This window comes from Alnus glutinosa, chromosome 1 (genome assembly GCF_958979055.1).
Source record: "Alnus glutinosa chromosome 1, dhAlnGlut1.1, whole genome shotgun sequence".
In the NCBI taxonomy this organism is placed as follows: Eukaryota; Viridiplantae; Streptophyta; class Magnoliopsida; order Fagales; family Betulaceae; genus Alnus; species Alnus glutinosa.
In genome coordinates, this window is record NC_084886.1 from 44,841,215 (window position 1) to 44,862,466 (window position 21,252).

At 37.8% G+C, this 21,252-nt stretch overlaps 2 long non-coding RNA genes across 2 annotated transcripts; both read left to right on the forward strand.

Moving 5' to 3' along the window:
• Positions 1-264: 264 nt before the first annotated feature.
• LOC133852102 (uncharacterized) lies at positions 265-2,802 on the forward strand. Its single transcript, XR_009895891.1, has 2 exons — positions 265-2,019; positions 2,594-2,802. It is a non-coding gene; the product is annotated as an uncharacterized LOC133852102 (long non-coding RNA).
• Positions 2,803-4,820: 2,018 nt separating this feature from the next.
• LOC133852109 (uncharacterized) lies at positions 4,821-8,247 on the forward strand. The gene is made up of 2 exons (XR_009895892.1): positions 4,821-7,463; positions 8,039-8,247. It is a non-coding gene; the product is annotated as an uncharacterized LOC133852109 (long non-coding RNA).
• Positions 8,248-21,252: the final 13,005 nt, after the last annotated feature.

Below are 21,252 nucleotides of genomic sequence, written 5' to 3' on the forward strand. Positions count from 1 at the left end.
ATATTTATCTAACTTTTATTTTGATTAAGATATGAGTTTTTTATATTTGAATTGTTCTTTTGAATTTATTATTTTTTTTTTATATTTAGATTACTTTTTTTTTATATAATTGTTTTTATATTTAATTGTTTAGGAATATATATATATATATATATATACATTTAACGAGAAAAAAAAATAATAGTCAAAGTATTATTGGCTTTTGTGGGAAGATATGTAGCGCCCCAGATTTTTAGTAATACAATTAATGTCTTAAACTAGAATTTAAGATTAAATGAAATAGACTGACGGATTTATTCAGTAGACTAATTGGCATAATAATATTAATAAATAATATTAATGTGTAATATGTGCAATATATATTTGGTTTATAAATTTATTATGTTTAAATATTATTGAGATAATAATATTACCGATGAAACAACTAGACTCAAAACGGATTTAGAACAGTATTTTTATGAGACTGCTTGTATTAAAAGACCCGGTTTTTAAAACACAATCTGCTAAAATCGTTAGCCGCCTCCTACGTCATTCTTACGTTTTATTCCATTTAAACCTATTTAAATCATTTCAGCAGTCGCACGTTGTTCCGATTCCTCCACTCAGTTTATTAAAAACACAGCCTGCCTCCACTTTGGTTCTAATATATTTTCTTCAGCACGATCGTCCTTCTCGGTGCTTAAACAATGCAATGCTAGCCTGTCTTCACTCAGACAGCTACAAAGCAGTTCATCTCTGCTGCTGTAATAATGGCACCCTTCTCCCTCTTTCTTTATTCCTTCTTTCTCCTTCTTTTAAGACCGAGACACAGCATTGAGATTGAGAGTAGGAGAGTGAGTTGAGAGAAAGAGATGAGATGAGATGAGATGAGATGAGAAATAGAAGCAAGCAAGAGATTAAGAGTAAGTAGAGAATTGAGAGAGAAGCAGAATTTGAGAGAGAAAGAAGGAGTGAAATGAAGAGAGAAACAGAGGCAGAGAGGGAGATCCGGCCGATCCTTCAGTAGAGTCCCGGCCGATTGTAGCAGACCGAGAGAGAGAAGATGAGAGACCCGAAGCCGTGAACCCCAAGCAAACCCGAAGATCCGGCGTGAGCCCAGCCAAAACCCACAACTCAGCACCGATGGCTGGCGGACGGCGTCACCCAGCAGAGCCCATCCCATCCCGGCGTGACCCAGGACCCGATCGTGGAGCCGTGAACCACGACCCGTCCAACCCAGCCGTGAAACCATGAACCCAACGAACCCGTGCGTGATCCAGCCATGATCCATGACCCAGCCGTGAAGACCATCGATCCAGAAGCCCATTCCAGCTGCGATTCAGACCAGACCCGTGAACCTCGGCCCAACCCAGACGATCCAGCTGAACCCGTGAACCCCGGCCCAACCCGTGACCCGTGAGCCCAGTCCAGCAAGCAGTAGCTGAGCCCAGTCCAGCCCATCCCAGCAAGCAAGCCCAACCCAGTCGGCCCACGAACCAATTTCAGCCCAGACCCGCTGAGCCTGACCCAGCAGTGATCCAACCATGACCTGAACCCGGAGACCCGACCCGCCGGTGACCCGTCTCCGGCAGAGTCTTCTGGCAACTTTTCCGGTAACCTTTCCGGCGACTTCCCGTGACCAAACTCACCGTTTTCACTAGATTTTCTAGTAAAATCCTTAATGTGAGTTTCTGGGTTTTTAATTAACTTAATGGTATATACTTACATGAAATCAATTAATAAGTATTTTAGATTATAACTTTGATAAATATAGAATTGAATATTTTGATAAATAACTTATTAATGTATATTATATTTATTGAGTGTTTAAATCATATGTAGAATAATATGGAAAATGAATAATCGGTGCTATTAAAAATATTAGAGGATGGTTTAAGTGTTAAAACTAAGAATAATAATAACATTAGGCAAAGAGGTTTTATAAATAGAATTAGGATTTGTGCTAAATGATGTTAACACTTTGTGTGGATATACCTATAATTTTTCAGATGATGACTTGAGAGACTGCATGAATTGGCTGTAAGTATTTCTATACTTACTGAGAACGAAGCTGGTGGTTTTTCCATAATATTGTGTTTATTGTTTTATTTAATTTGTTCATTGCATGTGGCCGATCATGCATAACATGTTGTGTCTAAAATAATAAAATACGGCTGATAAGATAGCCAGTGCATCAGTTGACTTGGGGGGTTAAAAAACCAAAGCTGATGTAGTAGCAAGGGGAAGAAAGGCTCATCAGTGAACCCTAAAAAGTGCGAGTCCGAAGTCTTAATATATAACTAATGCTGGGACCGGTAGGATTCCAGTAAAAACAGGTAAGACTTTAAGTGGGAGGCAACGGACGTGAACGGGTTCTGATAACCTAGAACGAGAGGTCTGAAGAAAGATGATCATAAAATACAAACTAAATGGTTACTACGATGCATATTCATACAACTCATACATTTGCATTATACGCATGGTTATAAAGCCATAACTGCATGTTAAGAGAATTTATTAAGTAAATCAGTATTCACCGTATTATTGGAAACAGTGGACTCACTTTGGTTGTTTTGTGTTTTTGTTCCTATATACATATATTCCGTTAATGCAGGTTAATAGACAAAGACCAGAACTCAAGAGGTTTTATAGCTAAGGACGCATAGTTTATATTTTGTTTGTAGTCTTCTGTGTTTATAGCATTTTATATTGACAAAATTGCTAATGATTTATATGTATTCTTTTGTGTCATTATGGACACCTGTTTCCTTGTATTTGTTATAAGAATTTTCTAATGAATATCTAGAGGTATTTAATTTAAAAGCTCTAATGTGTTATTTAATCCAAGCATGTTGGTTAAAAATATATTCCGCTGCGAGAGTTTATCTCTGATGTAGTAACGTCACGTGGAAACCGGAGGTTTCTGCTTACGAATTTGCTGGCTCAAATTCGGGGCGTTACAGTATGGTATCAGAGCAGTTGTTCTGCGGCCTAGTGAACAGTCAGTGTCATACTGTAACTTGGGTAAGTTACAGTATGGTATCAGAGCAGTTTGCTCTGGAGACCTTAAGACTTGACCCTAGATGTCTAAGAATAACACAAGAGCTATAGGAAAAATAAATTTTTATAAACTCCTTAAAAGCTTTTGTATGAAATTAAGTGGCATAAGAGAATAGTAATCGTCACTTACAGTTAGGATTCTTACGCCTATGTGAATGTATGCATTGTATAATTCATATGTTTATATGTTTTCATTGCCATACAACTTAGGAAACATATCGATATGATCTATTAAAAATTGCATGCTAAATAAGTAATATACTATGAATATGCATAGGAATATTATTAACCACTGCGGGCTTGTGTAGCATGATGATTTATGCTTCTATAAATATTGATTGATGTATGCTTAAATATGCTACCGATCCTTGATAAATTATAACCATAGGTATAATATAGTTTTTGCATGTTAGATAACATGTTGACATGATTTATATGCTAAGTCAGATTTATATATGAAATCATTATTTAATTATATGATTCATTAATTCTCTTAGATATCCCTACTTGATGGATAAGTTTATGATTAACAAATTTAAGTATTAATTGACTGCATAACTAAAATTAGATTAATACTAAGATTTTTAATCTAATGAAATTTGAGGATGATAGTAATTATGCAGAAATAGAAAGAAGAACATAGTACCATATAAAAATTACACCTTAGTAAAAGATCGAGTAGAAATAAATAGTTCAATAGATTACAGACATATTAGATGATATGAACGGTGCGTAAAAGAATAATTATTGTCTTAACAAGATGAACTGCTTTTGATTCAAAGAAAAATAGACTTGCAAAACAGGACCTTTTCTGCACCATTCCCGGAGAATACTGGTATGCTTATACCTACAGGTATTTCATAATACTGCAGTTAGTTATTTATTTTTGTAAATAAAAATTTCTAGATCGAATAGAATACCTGACTAAGTTTCTGGGCGGAAAACCCTGAGGTTTTGGACTACACGCAAGAGGTCCTGGTGTTGTTCTTGGAGACGATTGGTATTCTGCTCCAAGTCAGCATACCTCTTTTCCAAGTCTTTCGCATAGGAATTCACCACCTTCTTCAACCTTTTATTCTCCTGCTGAAGAACCCGATTCCTTCGCCTAAAGTCCACATACATTCGCTGCAAAGTCAAGATTTGAACTTTCAACGCTTGAATTTCGTTCCCTCGAACTTGCAGACGGCGAGCCATATTGGAAACCGAAGAAGCACCCTGAATACTGAATGCTAAAGAATCATTGATGGCTTGAGCATCGGTCCTATCAGCCAACAACTTTTCATCTCGAGGAGTCATGATGCCTTGAGCTACAGATGCAGCTACTGCATCACTCAGCATCACAGAGTCATTAGTCAGAAGAGGACCTCTCTGAGATAGGAACAATGGGCGCCAAATTTCTGGTACTACAGGCGCAGCATTCAGATCAAGATTATTTTGAGAGGATGAAGAAGCCATTTTTTTTTTGGAAAACTAAGAAAATGATGATACTCCTCAAAGGACCTGATGGAGAAAAGAAAGAAATGAAGCGGTTATTGGAAAAGATCTGAAGAAAAGAGGACTTAATCAGTGAACGAGACGCAATCTAATCAAACGTCATTCTGAGCGTAGCTGCCACTACCACTAGCAGACAGCTCTCGAATCACGAGCTCTCTCATTTATCAACTTTCACCCTTTTCACCTTCTCGAATTCCGAATTCACCCAAAGACTTTTTCCGGATTCATTGCCGCATTTTCCGCAACTAGCAGTCGTAGAGGGGCATCCCGTGAATGAGCTGGAAGAGCGTTTCACGATACACTGTCGGCACCACTTGCACCGTTTCCTCTCAAATCTCTATAAATTCACTCGTCTTCTCTCTTGTAAAGCACACCTTTCAGCTCTCAACCCTTCACACTTTGAGAGCCAAATCTTTCTTCTAATCTGAACTCATCATCGCTTCCTGAAAAGGAAGATGTAGTTCCATAACCAATTTTCCAAACTAAAGTTAGAAAAATGCAGCATCACAACCAGATTCGCAAACACAGAAGCAAGATTATTCTTGATCATACTATCCAGAAGCAAGATTATCCTTGATCATGCAAGACCTTCTCTTCCGTCTTGTCAACCCGGACGTTCCTCACATCTATCCTCAATCCGGTGATGGCAATCTGTGACAGAAGAGAGAGAGCACCACGATATGAGTACCGCACTCATATCCTTTCCTGATTGCTTGCCTCGCCTTCTTGGCTTTCTTCACCTTCCCCACCTTCCTCTCCTTCGAGGCTTCCATGTTCTCATTTGGCAAGCTTCCCACCAAGATTATCAGAAAACATCATCACAAAAGGGATTTGTTGTACGAGAGATTTTCCTATAATGAGAAATGAATATTTTCCCTTCTTCAAGCTACACATTTGTTTGATCTATTATACTTCTTGTTATAATGAGCTTAAAATATTATATTTGATAACTATCACACGGTGCGGTATACTTGTTTAAATTTCATGTCTAATAAATTAGATGCTTCACATAAAAATCTGTGACGCTAGACTTAAGAATTAGAAATCTAAATCTTCCATTAGGTAAACTTTATGCGAAGCATAGTTTACGAATTTCGGGGACGAAATTCCATTAAGGGGGGAGGAATGTAGCGCCCCAGATTTTTAGTAATACAATTAATGTCTTAAACTAGAATTTAAGATTAAATGAAATAGACTGACGGATTTATTCAGTAGACTAATTGGCATAATAATATTAATAAATAATATTAATGTGTAATATGTGCAATATATATTTGGTTTATAAATTTATTATGTTTAAATATTATTGAGATAATAATATTACCGATGAAACAACTAGACTCAAAACGGATTTAGAACAGTATTTTTATGAGACTGCTTGTATTAAAAGACCCGGTTTTTAAAACACAATCTGCTAAAATCGTTAGCCGCCTCCTACGTCATTCTTACGTTTTATTCCATTTAAACCTATTTAAATCATTTCAGCAGTCGCACGTTGTTCCGATTCCTCCACTCAGTTTATTAAAAACACAGCCTGCCTCCACTTTGGTTCTAATATATTTTCTTCAGCACGATCGTCCTTCTCGGTGCTTAAACAATGCAATGCTAGCCTGTCTTCACTCAGACAGCTACAAAGCAGTTCATCTCTGCTGCTGTAATAATGGCACCCTTCTCCCTCTTTCTTTATTCCTTCTTTCTCCTTCTTTTAAGACCGAGACACAGCATTGAGATTGAGAGTAGGAGAGTGAGTTGAGAGAAAGAGATGAGATGAGATGAGATGAGATGAGAAATAGAAGCAAGCAAGAGATTAAGAGTAAGTAGAGAATTGAGAGAGAAGCAGAATTTGAGAGAGAAAGAAGGAGTGAAATGAAGAGAGAAACAGAGGCAGAGAGGGAGATCCGGCCGATCCTTCAGTAGAGTCCCGGCCGATTGTAGCAGACCGAGAGAGAGAAGATGAGAGACCCGAAGCCGTGAACCCCAAGCAAACCCGAAGATCCGGCGTGAGCCCAGCCAAAACCCACAACTCAGCACCGATGGCTGGCGGACGGCGTCACCCAGCAGAGCCCATCCCATCCCGGCGTGACCCAGGACCCGATCGTGGAGCCGTGAACCACGACCCGTCCAACCCAGCCGTGAAACCATGAACCCAACGAACCCGTGCGTGATCCAGCCATGATCCATGACCCAGCCGTGAAGACCATCGATCCAGAAGCCCATTCCAGCTGCGATTCAGACCAGACCCGTGAACCTCGGCCCAACCCAGACGATCCAGCTGAACCCGTGAACCCCGGCCCAACCCGTGACCCGTGAGCCCAGTCCAGCAAGCAGTAGCTGAGCCCAGTCCAGCCCATCCCAGCAAGCAAGCCCAACCCAGTCGGCCCACGAACCAATTTCAGCCCAGACCCGCTGAGCCTGACCCAGCAGTGATCCAACCATGACCTGAACCCGGAGACCCGACCCGCCGGTGACCCGTCTCCGGCAGAGTCTTCCGGCAACTTTTCCGGTAACCTTTCCGGCGACTTCCCGTGACCAAACTCACCGTTTTCACTAGATTTTCTAGTAAAATCCTTAATGTGAGTTTCTGGGTTTTTAATTAACTTAATGGTATATACTTACATGAAATCAATTAATAAGTATTTTAGATTATAACTTTGATAAATATAGAATTGAATATTTTGATAAATAACTTATTAATGTATATTATATTTATTGAGTGTTTAAATCATATGTAGAATAATATGGAAAATGAATAATCGGTGCTATTAAAAATATTAGAGGATGGTTTAAGTGTTAAAACTAAGAATAATAATAACATTAGGCAAAGAGGTTTTATAAATAGAATTAGGATTTGTGCTAAATGATGTTAACACTTTGTGTGGATATACCTATAATTTTTCAGATGATGACTTGAGAGACTGCATGAATTGGCTGTAAGTATTTCTATACTTACTGAGAACGAAGCTGGTGGTTTTTCCATAATATTGTGTTTATTGTTTTATTTAATTTGTTCATTGCATGTGGCCGATCATGCATAGCATGTTGTGTCTAAAATAATAAAATACGGCTGATAAGATAGCCAGTGCATCAGTTGACTTGGGGGGTTAAAAAAACCAAAGCTGATGTAGTAGCAAGGGGAAGAAAGGCTCATCAGTGAACCCTAAAAAGTGCGAGTCCGAAGTCTTAATATATAACTAATGCTGGGACCGGTAGGATTCCAGTAAAAACAGGTAAGACTTTAAGTGGGAGGCAACGGACGTGAACGGGTTCTGATAACCTAGAACGAGAGGTCTGAAGAAAGATGATCATAAAATACAAACTAAATGGTTACTACGATGCATATTCATACAACTCATACATTTGCATTATACGCATGGTTATAAAGCCATAACTGCATGTTAAGAGAATTTATTAAGTAAATCAGTATTCACCGTATTATTGGAAACAGTGGACTCACTTTGGTTGTTTTGTGTTTTTGTTCCTATATACATATATTCCGTTAATGCAGGTTAATAGACAAAGACCAGAACTCAAGAGGTTTTATAGCTAAGGACGCATAGTTTATATTTTGTTTGTAGTCTTCTGTGTTTATAGCATTTTATATTGACAAAATTGCTAATGATTTATATGTATTCTTTTGTGTCATTATGGACACCTGTTTCCTTGTATTTGTTATAAGAATTTTCTAATGAATATCTAGAGGTATTTAATTTAAAAGCTCTAATGTGTTATTTAATCCAAGCATGTTGGTTAAAAATATATTCCGCTGCGAGAGTTTATCTCTGATGTAGTAACGTCACGTGGAAACCGGAGGTTTCTGCTTACGAATTTGCTGGCTCAAATTCGGGGCGTTACAAGATATTAGTAGCGACTCATCAAAGTCACCGCTTAGTTAACGAGAAAAATAATAAGAATAATAAAAGTAATATTAACATTAGTGGCAACTCATAGTCGCCGCTAATAATCTACTATTAGCAATGTCATTTTTGTCGCTGCTAGTAGTTAACAAGGAAAAAAATTAATAATAAAAGTATTATTATGTTTTGTGGAAAGATATTAAGGCAACCACTAATAATGTCCCATTAGCGGCGACTAATATATAATCTACTATTGGCAGTAACTTTTTTGTCCCCGCTAATAGTTAAGAAAAAAAAATAAAATAAAAGTATTATTGGCTTTTAAGGGAAGATATTAGTGGCGACCCAAAGGTCACCACTAATAATATCTCTTTAGCGGCGACTTTTAACGAGAAAAGAAATAATGATAAAAGTATAATTGGATTTTGTGGGAAGATATTAAAGGGCTTGAATGTGCAACATTTAGCACTTATCAAACCTGATCGATCCTAGTGCATTAGTCAGATCAATCAAATTCGACATAGTGAATGTTCGATCAAATGTCTGATCGATCCTAGTGTACTAATCCGATCGATCGTGATAGGATAATATGATCGATAGAAAATCCAATCAATCCTAGTACATTACTTCGATGGATCGAACATCAGATCGATCCTAGTGCATTAGTCCGATCAATAACGATAAAGTACGATCGATCAAATTTGACATATTGAAGGTTCGATCGAACGTCTAATCGATCACAATGTACTAGTTTGATCGATCATGATAGGATAATATAATCGATAGAAGATGCAATAAAACCTATTGCATTAGTCTGATTAATCATGATAAAGTTCAATCGATCAAATTTGACGTATTGAATGTTCGATCAAACGTCTGATCGATCATAGTGTACTAGTTCTATCCATCATTATAGGATAATATGATCAATAGAAGATCCGATCGACCCTAGTGTATTACTTTGATCGATCAAACATCAGATTGATCCTAATGCATTAATCTTATCAATCGTGATAGAGTTCAATCAATCAAATTTGAAATAATGAAGGTTTGATTGAATGTCTAATCGATCATAGTGTACTAGTCTGATCAATCATGATAGGATAATATGATTGATAAAAGATGTGATAGAACATATTACATTAGTTTGATTAATCATGATAGAGTTCAATCGATCAAATTCGATGTAGTGAAGGTTAGATCAAATGTCCGATCGATGCCGTTTGATTGATCATGATACTAAGTGCTAGTCAGATCGATCATCACAGGATCGATAAAAGATATGATCGATCCTAGTCCATTAATCTGATCAATCGTGATAGAGTTCAATTGATCAAACTTGACACAGTGAAGGTTCAATTGAACGTCCGATCGATCATAATGCGCTAGTCCGATCGATCATGATAGGATAATATGATTGATAGAAGATCTAATTGATCCTAGTGCAATACTTCGATCAATCAAACTTCAAATGGATCCTAGTGCATTATTTCGATCAATCATGATAGAGTTCAATCAATTAAACTTGACACAATGAAGATTCGATAGAATCTCTGATCGATCATGATATGATAATTGGATTGATAGAAGATCTAATCGATCCTAGTGCAATACTTCAATCTATCGAATATCGAGTATGATTAATCAAACTTGAAACTGTGAAGATTCGATCTAACAGTTGTGTCGCCACTAATATTGGATGCTAATTAAAAAAACATTAATATTAGCGTTGACTCAAATGTTGACGCCAATATATGGCCGCTGATGTGTTTTAAACTAGTTACTCGCAAGTGCACGAATCGTTTTGCAATATGGCATTATGCAAGTGCGAGGTCGATCCCACAGGCAATTGTGTTGCGAAAATTAATCTCTATTCAAACTAATCCTATTTTAACCTAGTTCCAAATTTAGGGGTTTTTGATAAAAGAAAACATGAACAAAAATAATGAAGATAAAGGGGTCTAGGGTTTTGGAATCCACACTCACCAAATCATATCAACCTAATCTCATGCTCATCACATTTATTCGAGGTTGTCACGTATAAATCTTAGGTATGCTCTACATTGCTTCAAAAATCATTTAGATCATTCAATGATTTCGTTCATAGCACAAATCACAAAGAGTACCAATTGAAATCCAAACATCCAATGTATCATTCAATCACAATGGATATCTTCATTCGAACCGATAAAACAATGTATTAGTCAAACGACGCACAATGAATATCCAATGTTTTGATAGATGAAAAACCAAGCAACCGATTTAATGAAACTTATTCCACATCATCACTTGTATCCGGAAACCACAAGAGATATCAAAACATCATTTCAAGAAAATCGAAGTAGAACAATGAGAAATCAAACCCATAAACTCAAATAGCATGAACAAGCAAGAAACTCGGTTTCTCTTCAATGGTGAGGTTTCATCCTCAACCCCAAACGAAAATATTAGCTACACATGATAAAATAACTACAACTTAAAACATTAAAAGCATAAAAATCAAAGAGTTGCAAAAGGAAAGAAATAAGCTACAAGAAGAAGAGAAGCAAGAAGTTATGTACAAAGAGGCTCATGCCTCCTCCTCTCTTCTTGATTTTCAGCCTTGGTCTCCTTTTATAGCCAAGTGGTTTTGTGTGGAATGGGTGAGTGGGTGTATGAGTGGAGAGATGAGTGGTGAGTGTTTTATGGAATGAGTGGTGAGTGTTTTATGGAATGAGTGGTGAGTGTTTTATGGAATGATGTTGAGTGGAAAAAAAAAGTGATTAAGTGGCTGAGAATGTGGAGAAAAACGTGTATTGGCTCTAGCTTTGGGGAGACAAGGAATGAGGCAAAAGAAAAATAATAAGAGAGATGGTTCCGGATTTTCGGGATGATCCGTCGACTGAAATTAAAACAGCCATATCTTTTTCCACGCATCTCCGAATTGGCTGAAACTTGTTGCGTTGGAAAGCTGACATCTTGAACTTCAATTTAGACCTGCTGCATCCGAATTTAGTGGTCTGCTGCATCCGAATTTCCTTGTATTTTGCTTGAATTGTATCATTTCTCTCTTATTGTCCTACCAAATATAAAAACACTAAAACTAACCAAAGCATTAGAAAATAACAATGCTAAAGGTTTAACTAATGTAAATTAAGGGGTCCAAATACACAATATTTGGTACTCATCAAATACCCCCAAACTTACATTTTGCTAGTCCCTTAGCAAAACAAAATGAAAAACAAAATCAAAGCATGAAACATAAATCCTCTTTCGTGGGAGACACGATTGCATTTAGCATATGCAACAAGCCTTTTAAACCCCTAGGACTCCCTAGTGGACGAGTGAAGTCTCATGAGGGTTTGCCAGAAATGATACCCACAAACATTCAAACATTATGCTGTCAACGAGAAAAAGTTTTACCCAGACCATGGTTCATACGTCATTGGCATGCTTAAAAAGACAAACCCCATCATAAACATCAACAGGGGATCCAATTATCAAATCACTCATAAATGGACAGTTAAGACATCACATTTCCTCAAAAGTGTAGAGTGAAATCAACATGCAATTATGAGGTTTCATTTTAATCTCAAGATAAGTACTTCAAAAATCATTGGAATCCCTATCAAATGAAACAACCAAGGCAAGATATGCAAATTATTTTATTTTATTTATATATATATATATTTTTGTTTTTTTTTTTTTTAATATGTTGGCTGTGCAATGCTCGGCTCCCTTAAGCTTTCTAATTGACCCATGTAACGAGTGTTGGGCCAGTGGCTCCCAAACCAAATGGTCTTAGGGCACTAGATGTAGAAACATCCCTAAGGGCTTATTTACTCAAGTCAAAAAGGCTACGAAGCCAAACTAGCCATACAATTAACCAAATTGAAATTCTCACTTTTTGACGCGAACACTCAATGCTTAGTGAGGCAAGAGGCCCGGTTACTCAGTGAAAAACTCAAAATGATCTTTTTTTCTTCTTTTTTTTTTTTTTTTTTTTTTTTTTTTTTTTTTTTTAATATATATATATCTTGCAAGCCAAGGTTATTTATCAATAAGTCATCTAACAACTCTCAAAATACACAATTAAGCACAAATTCATACCCCACAAATTACATGCTAACGTGCTCGTGATAGTTCAACTCAAGTGAAATCTTACTAGCCCAAAAATAAGTCAAAAGACTCAGATTCCTAAAGACATGATGTGTTCAAAAACTTAAGCAAGCCGATGAAATGCAAACCACAGCTATGGCTTAACTCAAACTTGACAACAAATTTTTTTTTTTTTTTTTTTTAATTAAAACATTTTAAGAACAAAAAGACAACTAAAAATAACTTAAAACAATTAGAAAAATTAAACAAACACACAAATGGAAACTTAAACAAACAAAAAATTTAAACAAACAAACAAATGAAATAAACAAACAAACAAATGGACAGAGTGCTTTTCCATACCCCCAAACTTGAATTACACATTGTCCGCAATGTGTAGTGTAGAAATACATTACCAGAAGTAAGGAAACATCGAGGTGTAAAAGGTCAAGGCGTCCCCCAAACTTAATCACCAAAACACCTGTCAACAAAAACTAACAGCAACATTTCTCATAGACACAAACATCAAAATGTTAGTTGCTGTCAGAAACGAAAATAAAATGAAAAGAAATAAAAATAAAAGAAATCAACTGTACAAAAAGGTAAGAGAAAATTTACAGCGCCTTCCCCGATCATGTGGATGTCCAACCAATCCCTTCCACCATTTCTTCTTTAGAATCTGATATCCCTTTGGAAGAATGTGTCGCCTTTTCTCAGGTGGCCAACTTGCTTGCTTCGAAGGATCTTCGTAGCGCCATTTTTTTTTTTTTTTATTACAGTCCATAAATAAATAAAAAATAAAAAATAAAAATAAAAATAAAATAAAAATAAAAATAAAAATATAATTATTGTCTTACAAAACGAAGTACTTCTAAGAAAACATAAACTTGCGAATCGGACCTTTCCTGCAACATCCCCAGAGTATTCGGTATGCTTATACCTGACTAAGTTTCTGGGCGGAAAACCCTGAGGTTTTGGACTACACGCAAGAGGTCCTGGTGTTGTTCTTGCAAACGATTGGTATTCTGCTCCAACTCAGCATACCTCTTTTCCAAGTCTTTCGCATACGAATCTACCACCTTCTTCAGCTTTTTATTTTCTTGCTGTAGGACCCGATTCCTACGCCTAAAGTCCATGTACATTCGCTGCAAAGCCAAAATTTGAGCTTTTAGCGCTTGAACTTCATTCCCTCGAACTTGCAGACGTCGAGCCATGTTTGTAACTGAAGAAGCACTCTGAATACTGAAAGCCAAAGAGTCATTGATGGCTTGAGCATCAGTCCTATCCGCCAACAACTTATCATCTCGAGGAGTTATGATGCCTTGAGCCACGGATGCAGCTGCTGCATCATTCAGCATTACAGAGTCATTGGTCATGAGAGGACCTTTTTGCGTTAAGAATAATGGACGCCAAATTTCGGGCTGTACTACTGGCGTAGCATTCAGATCAAGATTATTTTGGGAAGAGGAAGAAGCCATTTTTCTGGAAAACTTAGGAAACGATGATATCCCTAAAAGAATCTGAAGGAGAGAAAGATAGAAATGAAGCGGTGATTCGAAATATTTGAAGGGAAGGAAAGAGAACTTAATCAGTGGGCGAGACGCGGTTTAATCAACGTCATTCTGAGCGCAGCCTCCACTATCACTAGTAGACAGCCGCCCACGAATCACGAGTTCTCTTCTTTCTGAGCGCAGCCTCCACTATCACTAGTAGACAGCCGCCCTCGAATCACGAGTTCTCTTCTTTTTCAAGTTTTCACCCTTTTCACCTTCTCGAATTCCGAATTTACCCAATGACTTTTCCGGATTCATCGCCGCACTTTCCGCAACTAGCAGTCGTAGAGGGGCATCCCGAGAATGAGCTGGATGAGCGTTCCGAGAAAGGGATGGAGATATTACGATTCACTGTCGGCACCACTTGCACCGTCCCCTCTCAAATTTTCTCTATAAATTCACTCGTCTTCTCTCTTGCAAAGCACACCTATGAGCTCTCAACCCTTCACACTTCGAGAGCCAAATCTTTCTTCTAATCTGAACTCATCATCGCTTCCTGGAAGGGAAGATGTAGTTCATAACCAATTTCAAAGTTTAAAGTTGGAAAAAATGCAGCATCACAACCAGATTCACAAACAACGAAGCAAGACTATTCTTGATCATACTATCCAGAAGCAAGATTATTCTTAATCATGCAAGACCTTCTCTTCCGTCTTGTCAACCTGGACGCTCCTCACATCTATCCTCAATCCGGTGATGGCGATCTATGACAGAAGAGAGAGAGCACTACGATATGAGTACCGCACTCATATCCTTTCCGGATTGCTTGCCTCGCCTTCTTTGCTTTCTTCACATTCCCCACCTTCCTCTCCTTCGAGGCTTCCATGTTCTCATTTAGCAAGCTTTCCATGGTTCATGTGGGTTGAAACTGTAAGGGTAGTTGGTTGGAGCAAGTGTCCTACCACTAGGTGAAACATGTTGTACAGAAGAATCACAATAATTATCAAAATAAGAATCCATGCTTCACTTACACCCTATAGCAAGAAGTTATCCCACCATTGAAAAATTAAAAATAAACTAACAAACAAAAACAGACAACAAAATAAGGTAAAACAGAAACAAAATATTTAACAAAAATAATTAAAAAAAACAACTGTGCAAAAAGGTAAAAGAAAATTTACAGCGCCTTCCCCGATCATGTGGATGTCCAACCAATCCCTTCCACCCTTTCTTCTTAAAGAATTGATGTCCCTCGAGAGAAATGTTTCGCCATCTTATGTAACTAACTTGCTTGCTTCGAAGGATCTTTGTAGGACGATGGTTCCTAGATTTGCGCGGTTGTGTGCATAGATCCTTGACATTTTTGGCATAAGATGGCTCTTTGAGACATGTAAGAATTAAAGCTTGGGGCTCATGAAATGTCTCAAGAGGGATGGTGATGAAGGAATGAGCTTCAGTACTCATTCCGTATTCGGATGTATTTGGATTGGGCGGGGGCGCTGCTTGCTCCGGGTGCTCCTCTCTTCCTTCCCCTCTGATGCTATCCACAGTTTCTTCATTCTCCAATAAAGTGATGGCAGGGACATGCTCATGATCAGAATGGCTAGCATCATCCTCATCAATCATGTAGTGCCCTTGAGCCATCAGCTGAATTTGAAGCTCTTCTTCCTCCAGTCTGTTAAACTCAGCAACCAGATATTCGAGCTTTCCTTCTATCCTGGCAATCGCCTGAGTGTGTTCCATAGTAGCATTCTTCACGTCACTAATAGCCTGGATGTTTTCCAAGGTGGCATTCTTCATTTCATTAATTGTTTGGCTTGAAAACTGCATGAAGGCCTTGAGAGTGTCTTCTAAAGTGGACTGTGAAGAAGAGGCTGGATAAACGTAGGATGAAGGATGGGAAGATTGGTTATCAAACTGTGGATAATCAGGATAGTGCAGTTCCTGAAATTGGGGAGCACAATTTCCCATGGCTTGAGCTTGCCACGAGAAATCAGGATGGTCGCTCCAGTCCGGGTTGTAAAAATTGGGATTTGAATCGAATCCCGGGCTGGAGGAGTTTGTGTTCAATTGCTCAGGTGAAAAATTATAGAACTGTCCCCAGGAGGGACAATTACTATCACTATGATAAGGATCAGAGCAATAGGAACATGGTTCATGTGGGTTGAAACTGTAAGGGTAGTTGGTTGGAGCAAGTGTCCTACCATTAGGTGAAACATGTTGTGCAGAAGAATCACAATAATTATCAAAATAAGAATACATGCTTCACTTACACCCTATAGCAAGAAAATATCCCACCAAAGATATGAACCAAATTTTTTTGCTGCAAGTGGGGCAAACAGAATTCTCTAAGAGCCTAGGTTCGTTCCCAGGAAAGTGAGGGGGGTCACACCGGACACACTTAAATCCCAAGACTTTCCTAGCCAGAACTTGCCTAGACACTTGGATAGCGCCGTAGACCACACTAGCAAAGTTTTTTTTTTTTTTTTTTTTTGAAGATTAAAAGAAAAAAAAAATAGCACAAACAAAATAAAAAAAAAAAAAATTGAAGACTAACACGAATGCATAAAACAACCAAAGATACCAGAAAGGCAAGAATTAAAACTTACAAATTTGGACCAAAGAAAATAATTTTTTTTTGGCAAGAATTTCTGCTACTGAACTTTTCCAGGTAACACCTCCAGTGTTGGTTCGATCGATCGACTTCGCAAAATTCCGCACAACCTGAAATAACAATAAAACAGAAAACCTTGTTTTTTTTTTTTTTTTTTTTTTTTTTTTTTTTTTGGGGTTAGACAATAAAACAAAAACAAATAAAAATAAAAAGAAACAAAAATTGGAAGAAGAAAAAGAAAACAAAAATCTACCTAAACTAGTAGAAAAATAAAATCAATTCAAACAAAAATCAATTTCCACAAACAAAACAATTCCCCGGCAACGGCGCCAAAAACTTGATGTGTTTTAAAATAGTTACTCGCAAGTGCACGAATCGTTTTGCAATATGGCGTTATGCAAGTGCAAGGTCGATCCCACAGGCAATTGTGTTGCGAAAATTAATCTCTATTCAAACTAATCCTATTTTAACCTAGTTCCAAATTTAGGGGTTTTTGATAAAAGAAAACATGAACAAAAATAATGAAGATAAAGGGGTCTAGGGTTTTGGAATCCACACTCACCAAATCATATCAACCTAATCTCATGCTCATCACACTTATTCGAGGTTGTCACGTATAAATCTTAGGTATGCTCTACATTGCTTCAAAAATCATTTAGATCATTCAATGATTTCGTTCATAGCACAAATCACAAAGAGTACCAATTGAAATCCAAACATCCAATGTATCATTCAATCACAATGGATATCTTCATTCGAACCGATAAAACAATGTATTAGTCAAACGACGCACAATGAATGTCCAATGTTTTGATAGATGAAAAACCAAGCAACCGATTTAATGAAACTTATTCCACATCATCACTTGTATCCGGAAACCACAAGAGATATCAAAACATCATTTCAAGAAAATCGAAGTAGAACAATGAGAAATCAAACCCATAAACTCAAATAGCATGAACAAGCAAGAAACTCGGTTTCTCTTCAATGGTGAGGTTTCATCCTCAACCCCAAACGAAAATATTAGCTACACATGATAAAATAACTACAACTTAAAACATTAAAAGCATAAAAATCAAAGAGTTGCAAAAGGAAAGAAATAAGCTACAAGAAGAAGAGAAGCAAGAAGTTATGTACAAAGAGGCTCATGCCTCCTCCTCTCTTCTTGATTTTCAGCCTTGGTCTCCTTTTATAGCCAAGTGGTTTTGTGTGGAATGGGTGAGTGGGTGTATGAGTGGAGAGATGAGTGGTGAGTGTTTTATGGAATGAGTGGTGAGTGTTTTATGGAATGAGTGGTGAGTGTTTTATGGAATGATGTTGAGTGGAAAAAAAAGTGATTAAGTGGCTGAGAATGTGGAGAAAAACGTGTATTGGCTCTAGCTTTGGGGAGACAAGGAATGAGGCAAAAGAAAAATAATAAGAGAGATGGTTCCGGATTTTCGGGATGATCCGTCGACTGAAATTAAAACAGCCATATCTTTTTCCACGCATCTTCGAATTGGCTGAAACTTGTTTGGTTGGAAAGCTGACATCTTGAACTTCAATTTAGACCTAAGAAACTCCCAAAAAGGATATCTTTTGGTCCTGTTATGATCAGTATAAATGTAGTGGTCTGCTGCATCCGAATTTCCTTGTATTTTGCTTGAATTGTATCATTTCTCTCTTATTGTCCTACCAAATATAAAAACACTAAAACTAACCAAAGCATTAGAAAATAACAAAGCTAAAGGTTTAACTAATGTAAATTAAGGGGTCCAAATACACAATATTTGGTACTCATCAGCCGCTAATAACTTGGAGGGAATTTTTTACCTTGAGCGGGCTATTGTGGGAAGATATTTTCTGGCGACAATGGTCGCTGCTAATACTAATGTCATTACTGGTTTTTACCTTGAGCTGGCTTAAAGAGGGCCATTACTGGTTCTATCATTCCATCTAGATATTGGGCTTATTGTTATTGTAGACCATGTGGTTATTTACGTGGATGTATGTTGATGCCGAAGGGCTGGAGCTTTTGGAGTGTAAGCATCCCCCAAAATTCCTCTTGGTGCAGGAGGAAACTGTTGAGCCTTAGTGATGGGTCACAATAATTGTATATTTGGACCCCTTAATTTGTATTTGTTAAACCTTTGGTTTTGTTAATTTCTAATATCTTTTGCAAATTTTAGTGTTTTAGTGTTCATCGGGTCATTGGAAGAAAATAGCATGCAATCACGTTTGCTAGGTGAATTAATGGTTTTATTTTGAGAAAGCTGGACCGATTCCCTCCAAGAGCAAGGCAGCACTTGGTCTTCACTTGGACAAATTTTTCTCCACAACAATGCAGCACACGTGAGGCACCAAAGCTGCAGCAAAAGCTGCTGGACAGCAGCTCACAAAAGCTGAACAGCAGCTTGCAAAGTTGATGGACAACACCTCTCCCTCTTGTCTCCCTTTGCGTGTCCCCACTTTCAAAGCTAGTAAAAGTAGGCCTGTGATGAGTACCAAATATTGTGTATTTCGACCCCTTAATTTACATTAGTTAAACCTTTAGCTTTGTTATTTTCTAATGCTTTGGTTAGTTTTAGTGTTTTTATATTTTGTAGGACAATAAGAGAGAAATGATACAATTCAAGCAAAATACAAGGAAATTCTGATGCAGCAGACCACTACATTTAGACTGATCATAACAGGACCTAAAGATATCCGTTTTGGAAGTTTCTTAGGTCTAAATTGAAGTTCAAGATGTCAGCTTTCTAACACAACAAGTTTCAGCCAATTTGGAGATGCGTGGAAAAAGATATGGCTGTTTGAATTTCAGTCGACGGATCATCCCGAAAATCCGGAATCATCTCTCTTATTATTTTTCTTTTGCTTCATCCCTTGTCTCCCCAAAGCTAGAGCCAATACACGTTTTTCTCCACATTCTCAGCCACTTAATCACTTTTTTTTCCACTCAACATCATTCCATAAAACACTCACCACTCATTCCATAAAACACTCATCACTCATCTCTCCACTCATACACCCACTCACCCATTCCACACAAACCACTTGGCTATAAAAGGAGACCAAGGCTGAAAATCAAAAGAGGAGAGTAGAGGCATGAGCCTCTTTGTACATAACTTCTTGCTTCTCTTCTTCTTGTAGCTTATTTCTTTCCTTTTGCAACTCTTTGATTTTTATGCTTTTAATTTAATGTTTTAAGTTGTAGTTATTTTATCATGTGTAGCTAATATTTTCGTTTGGGGTTGAGGATGAGACCTCACCATTGAAGAGAAACCGAGTTTCTTGCTTGTTCATGCTATTTGAGTTTATGGGTTTGATTTCTCATTGTTCTACTTCGATTTTTATGAGATGATGTTTTGATATCTCTTGTGGTTTCCGGATACAAGTGATGATGTGGAATAAGTCTCATTAAAATTGATTGCTTGGTGTTTGATCTATCAAAACATTGGATATTCATTGTGCGTCGTTCGACTAATACATTGTTTTATCGGTTTGAATGATGATATCCATTGTGATTGAATGATACATTGGATGTTTTGATTTCAATTGGTACTCTTTGTGATTTGTGCTATGAACGGAATCATTGAATGTTTCAAATGATTTTTGAAGCAATGTAGAGCATACCTAAGATTTATATGTGACAACCTCAAAATATGTGTGATGAGCATGAGATTAGGTTATTGTGATTTGGTGAGTGTGGATTCCGAAACCCTAGACCCCTTTATCTTCATTATTTTTGTTTATGTTTTCCTTTAGAACAAAACCCTAAATTTGGAACTAGGTTAAAATAGGATTAGTTTGAATAGAGATTAATTTTCGCAACACAATTCCCTGTGGGATCGACCTCGCACTTGCATAACGCTATATTGCAAAACGATTCGTGCACTTGCGAGTAACTATTTTAAAACACATCAGCCTGCAGCAAAGTTGCCGGACAGCAGCTCACAAAAGATGGACAGTAACTCATCCACGCCTGGCAGCACCTCTCCAACCACTTGGACAGCTCCTACAGCTCCTGCAAACAACAAACCACACGGCACCTTCTCTCTATGCAACCGTCCGGACACTAGGGCAACACCATTTGGACGCAGCCTTGTTATGAAAGCTTTTAGTGCTATTTGGAAAGGTGGTTGCAGTTGACCGTCCGGAAGCTCGGTCAAGCGGTCCAGACACCCTTCAGTATTTTTATCATAATGTTTTTCTCAAATATCGGATTGGGACGAAATTGGCGTCGTTGGAAAGCTAACGAAAAATGTTGTAAATTGACAATTTGGACGGCCATCAGAAGCATCCGAACAATCCCTGTCTGGATGGAAACATCAAGCGTCCAAACGGCCCCTACAGAAAATTCCAGAATTGCTTTCCAAAGTTGCCCGTCCGGACGGCCAAGGCTCCCGTCCGGATGCCCGTGCCTCAGACTTTGTTTTTTACTCGATTTTGGGTTTCCAAAGCCTATAAATAAGAAGCTTGAGGCATGATTTCAACACAGAATTCGGTGGTGAATTCATTACAGCTTAGAGAGGGTGTTTAGGGAGATATTGAAGATCTGCTAGCTCTCTAGCTTTGCCAGTGTGTGATTTGATCAGCTGTGAAGTCTATCTTAGGGGTTGGCCCAATGGTAAAGGATTCCATTGAAGACCTCTTTAGGTAGGAGACCTGGTTGGGAGGCATTCGTGTTGGGTTATACATCAGA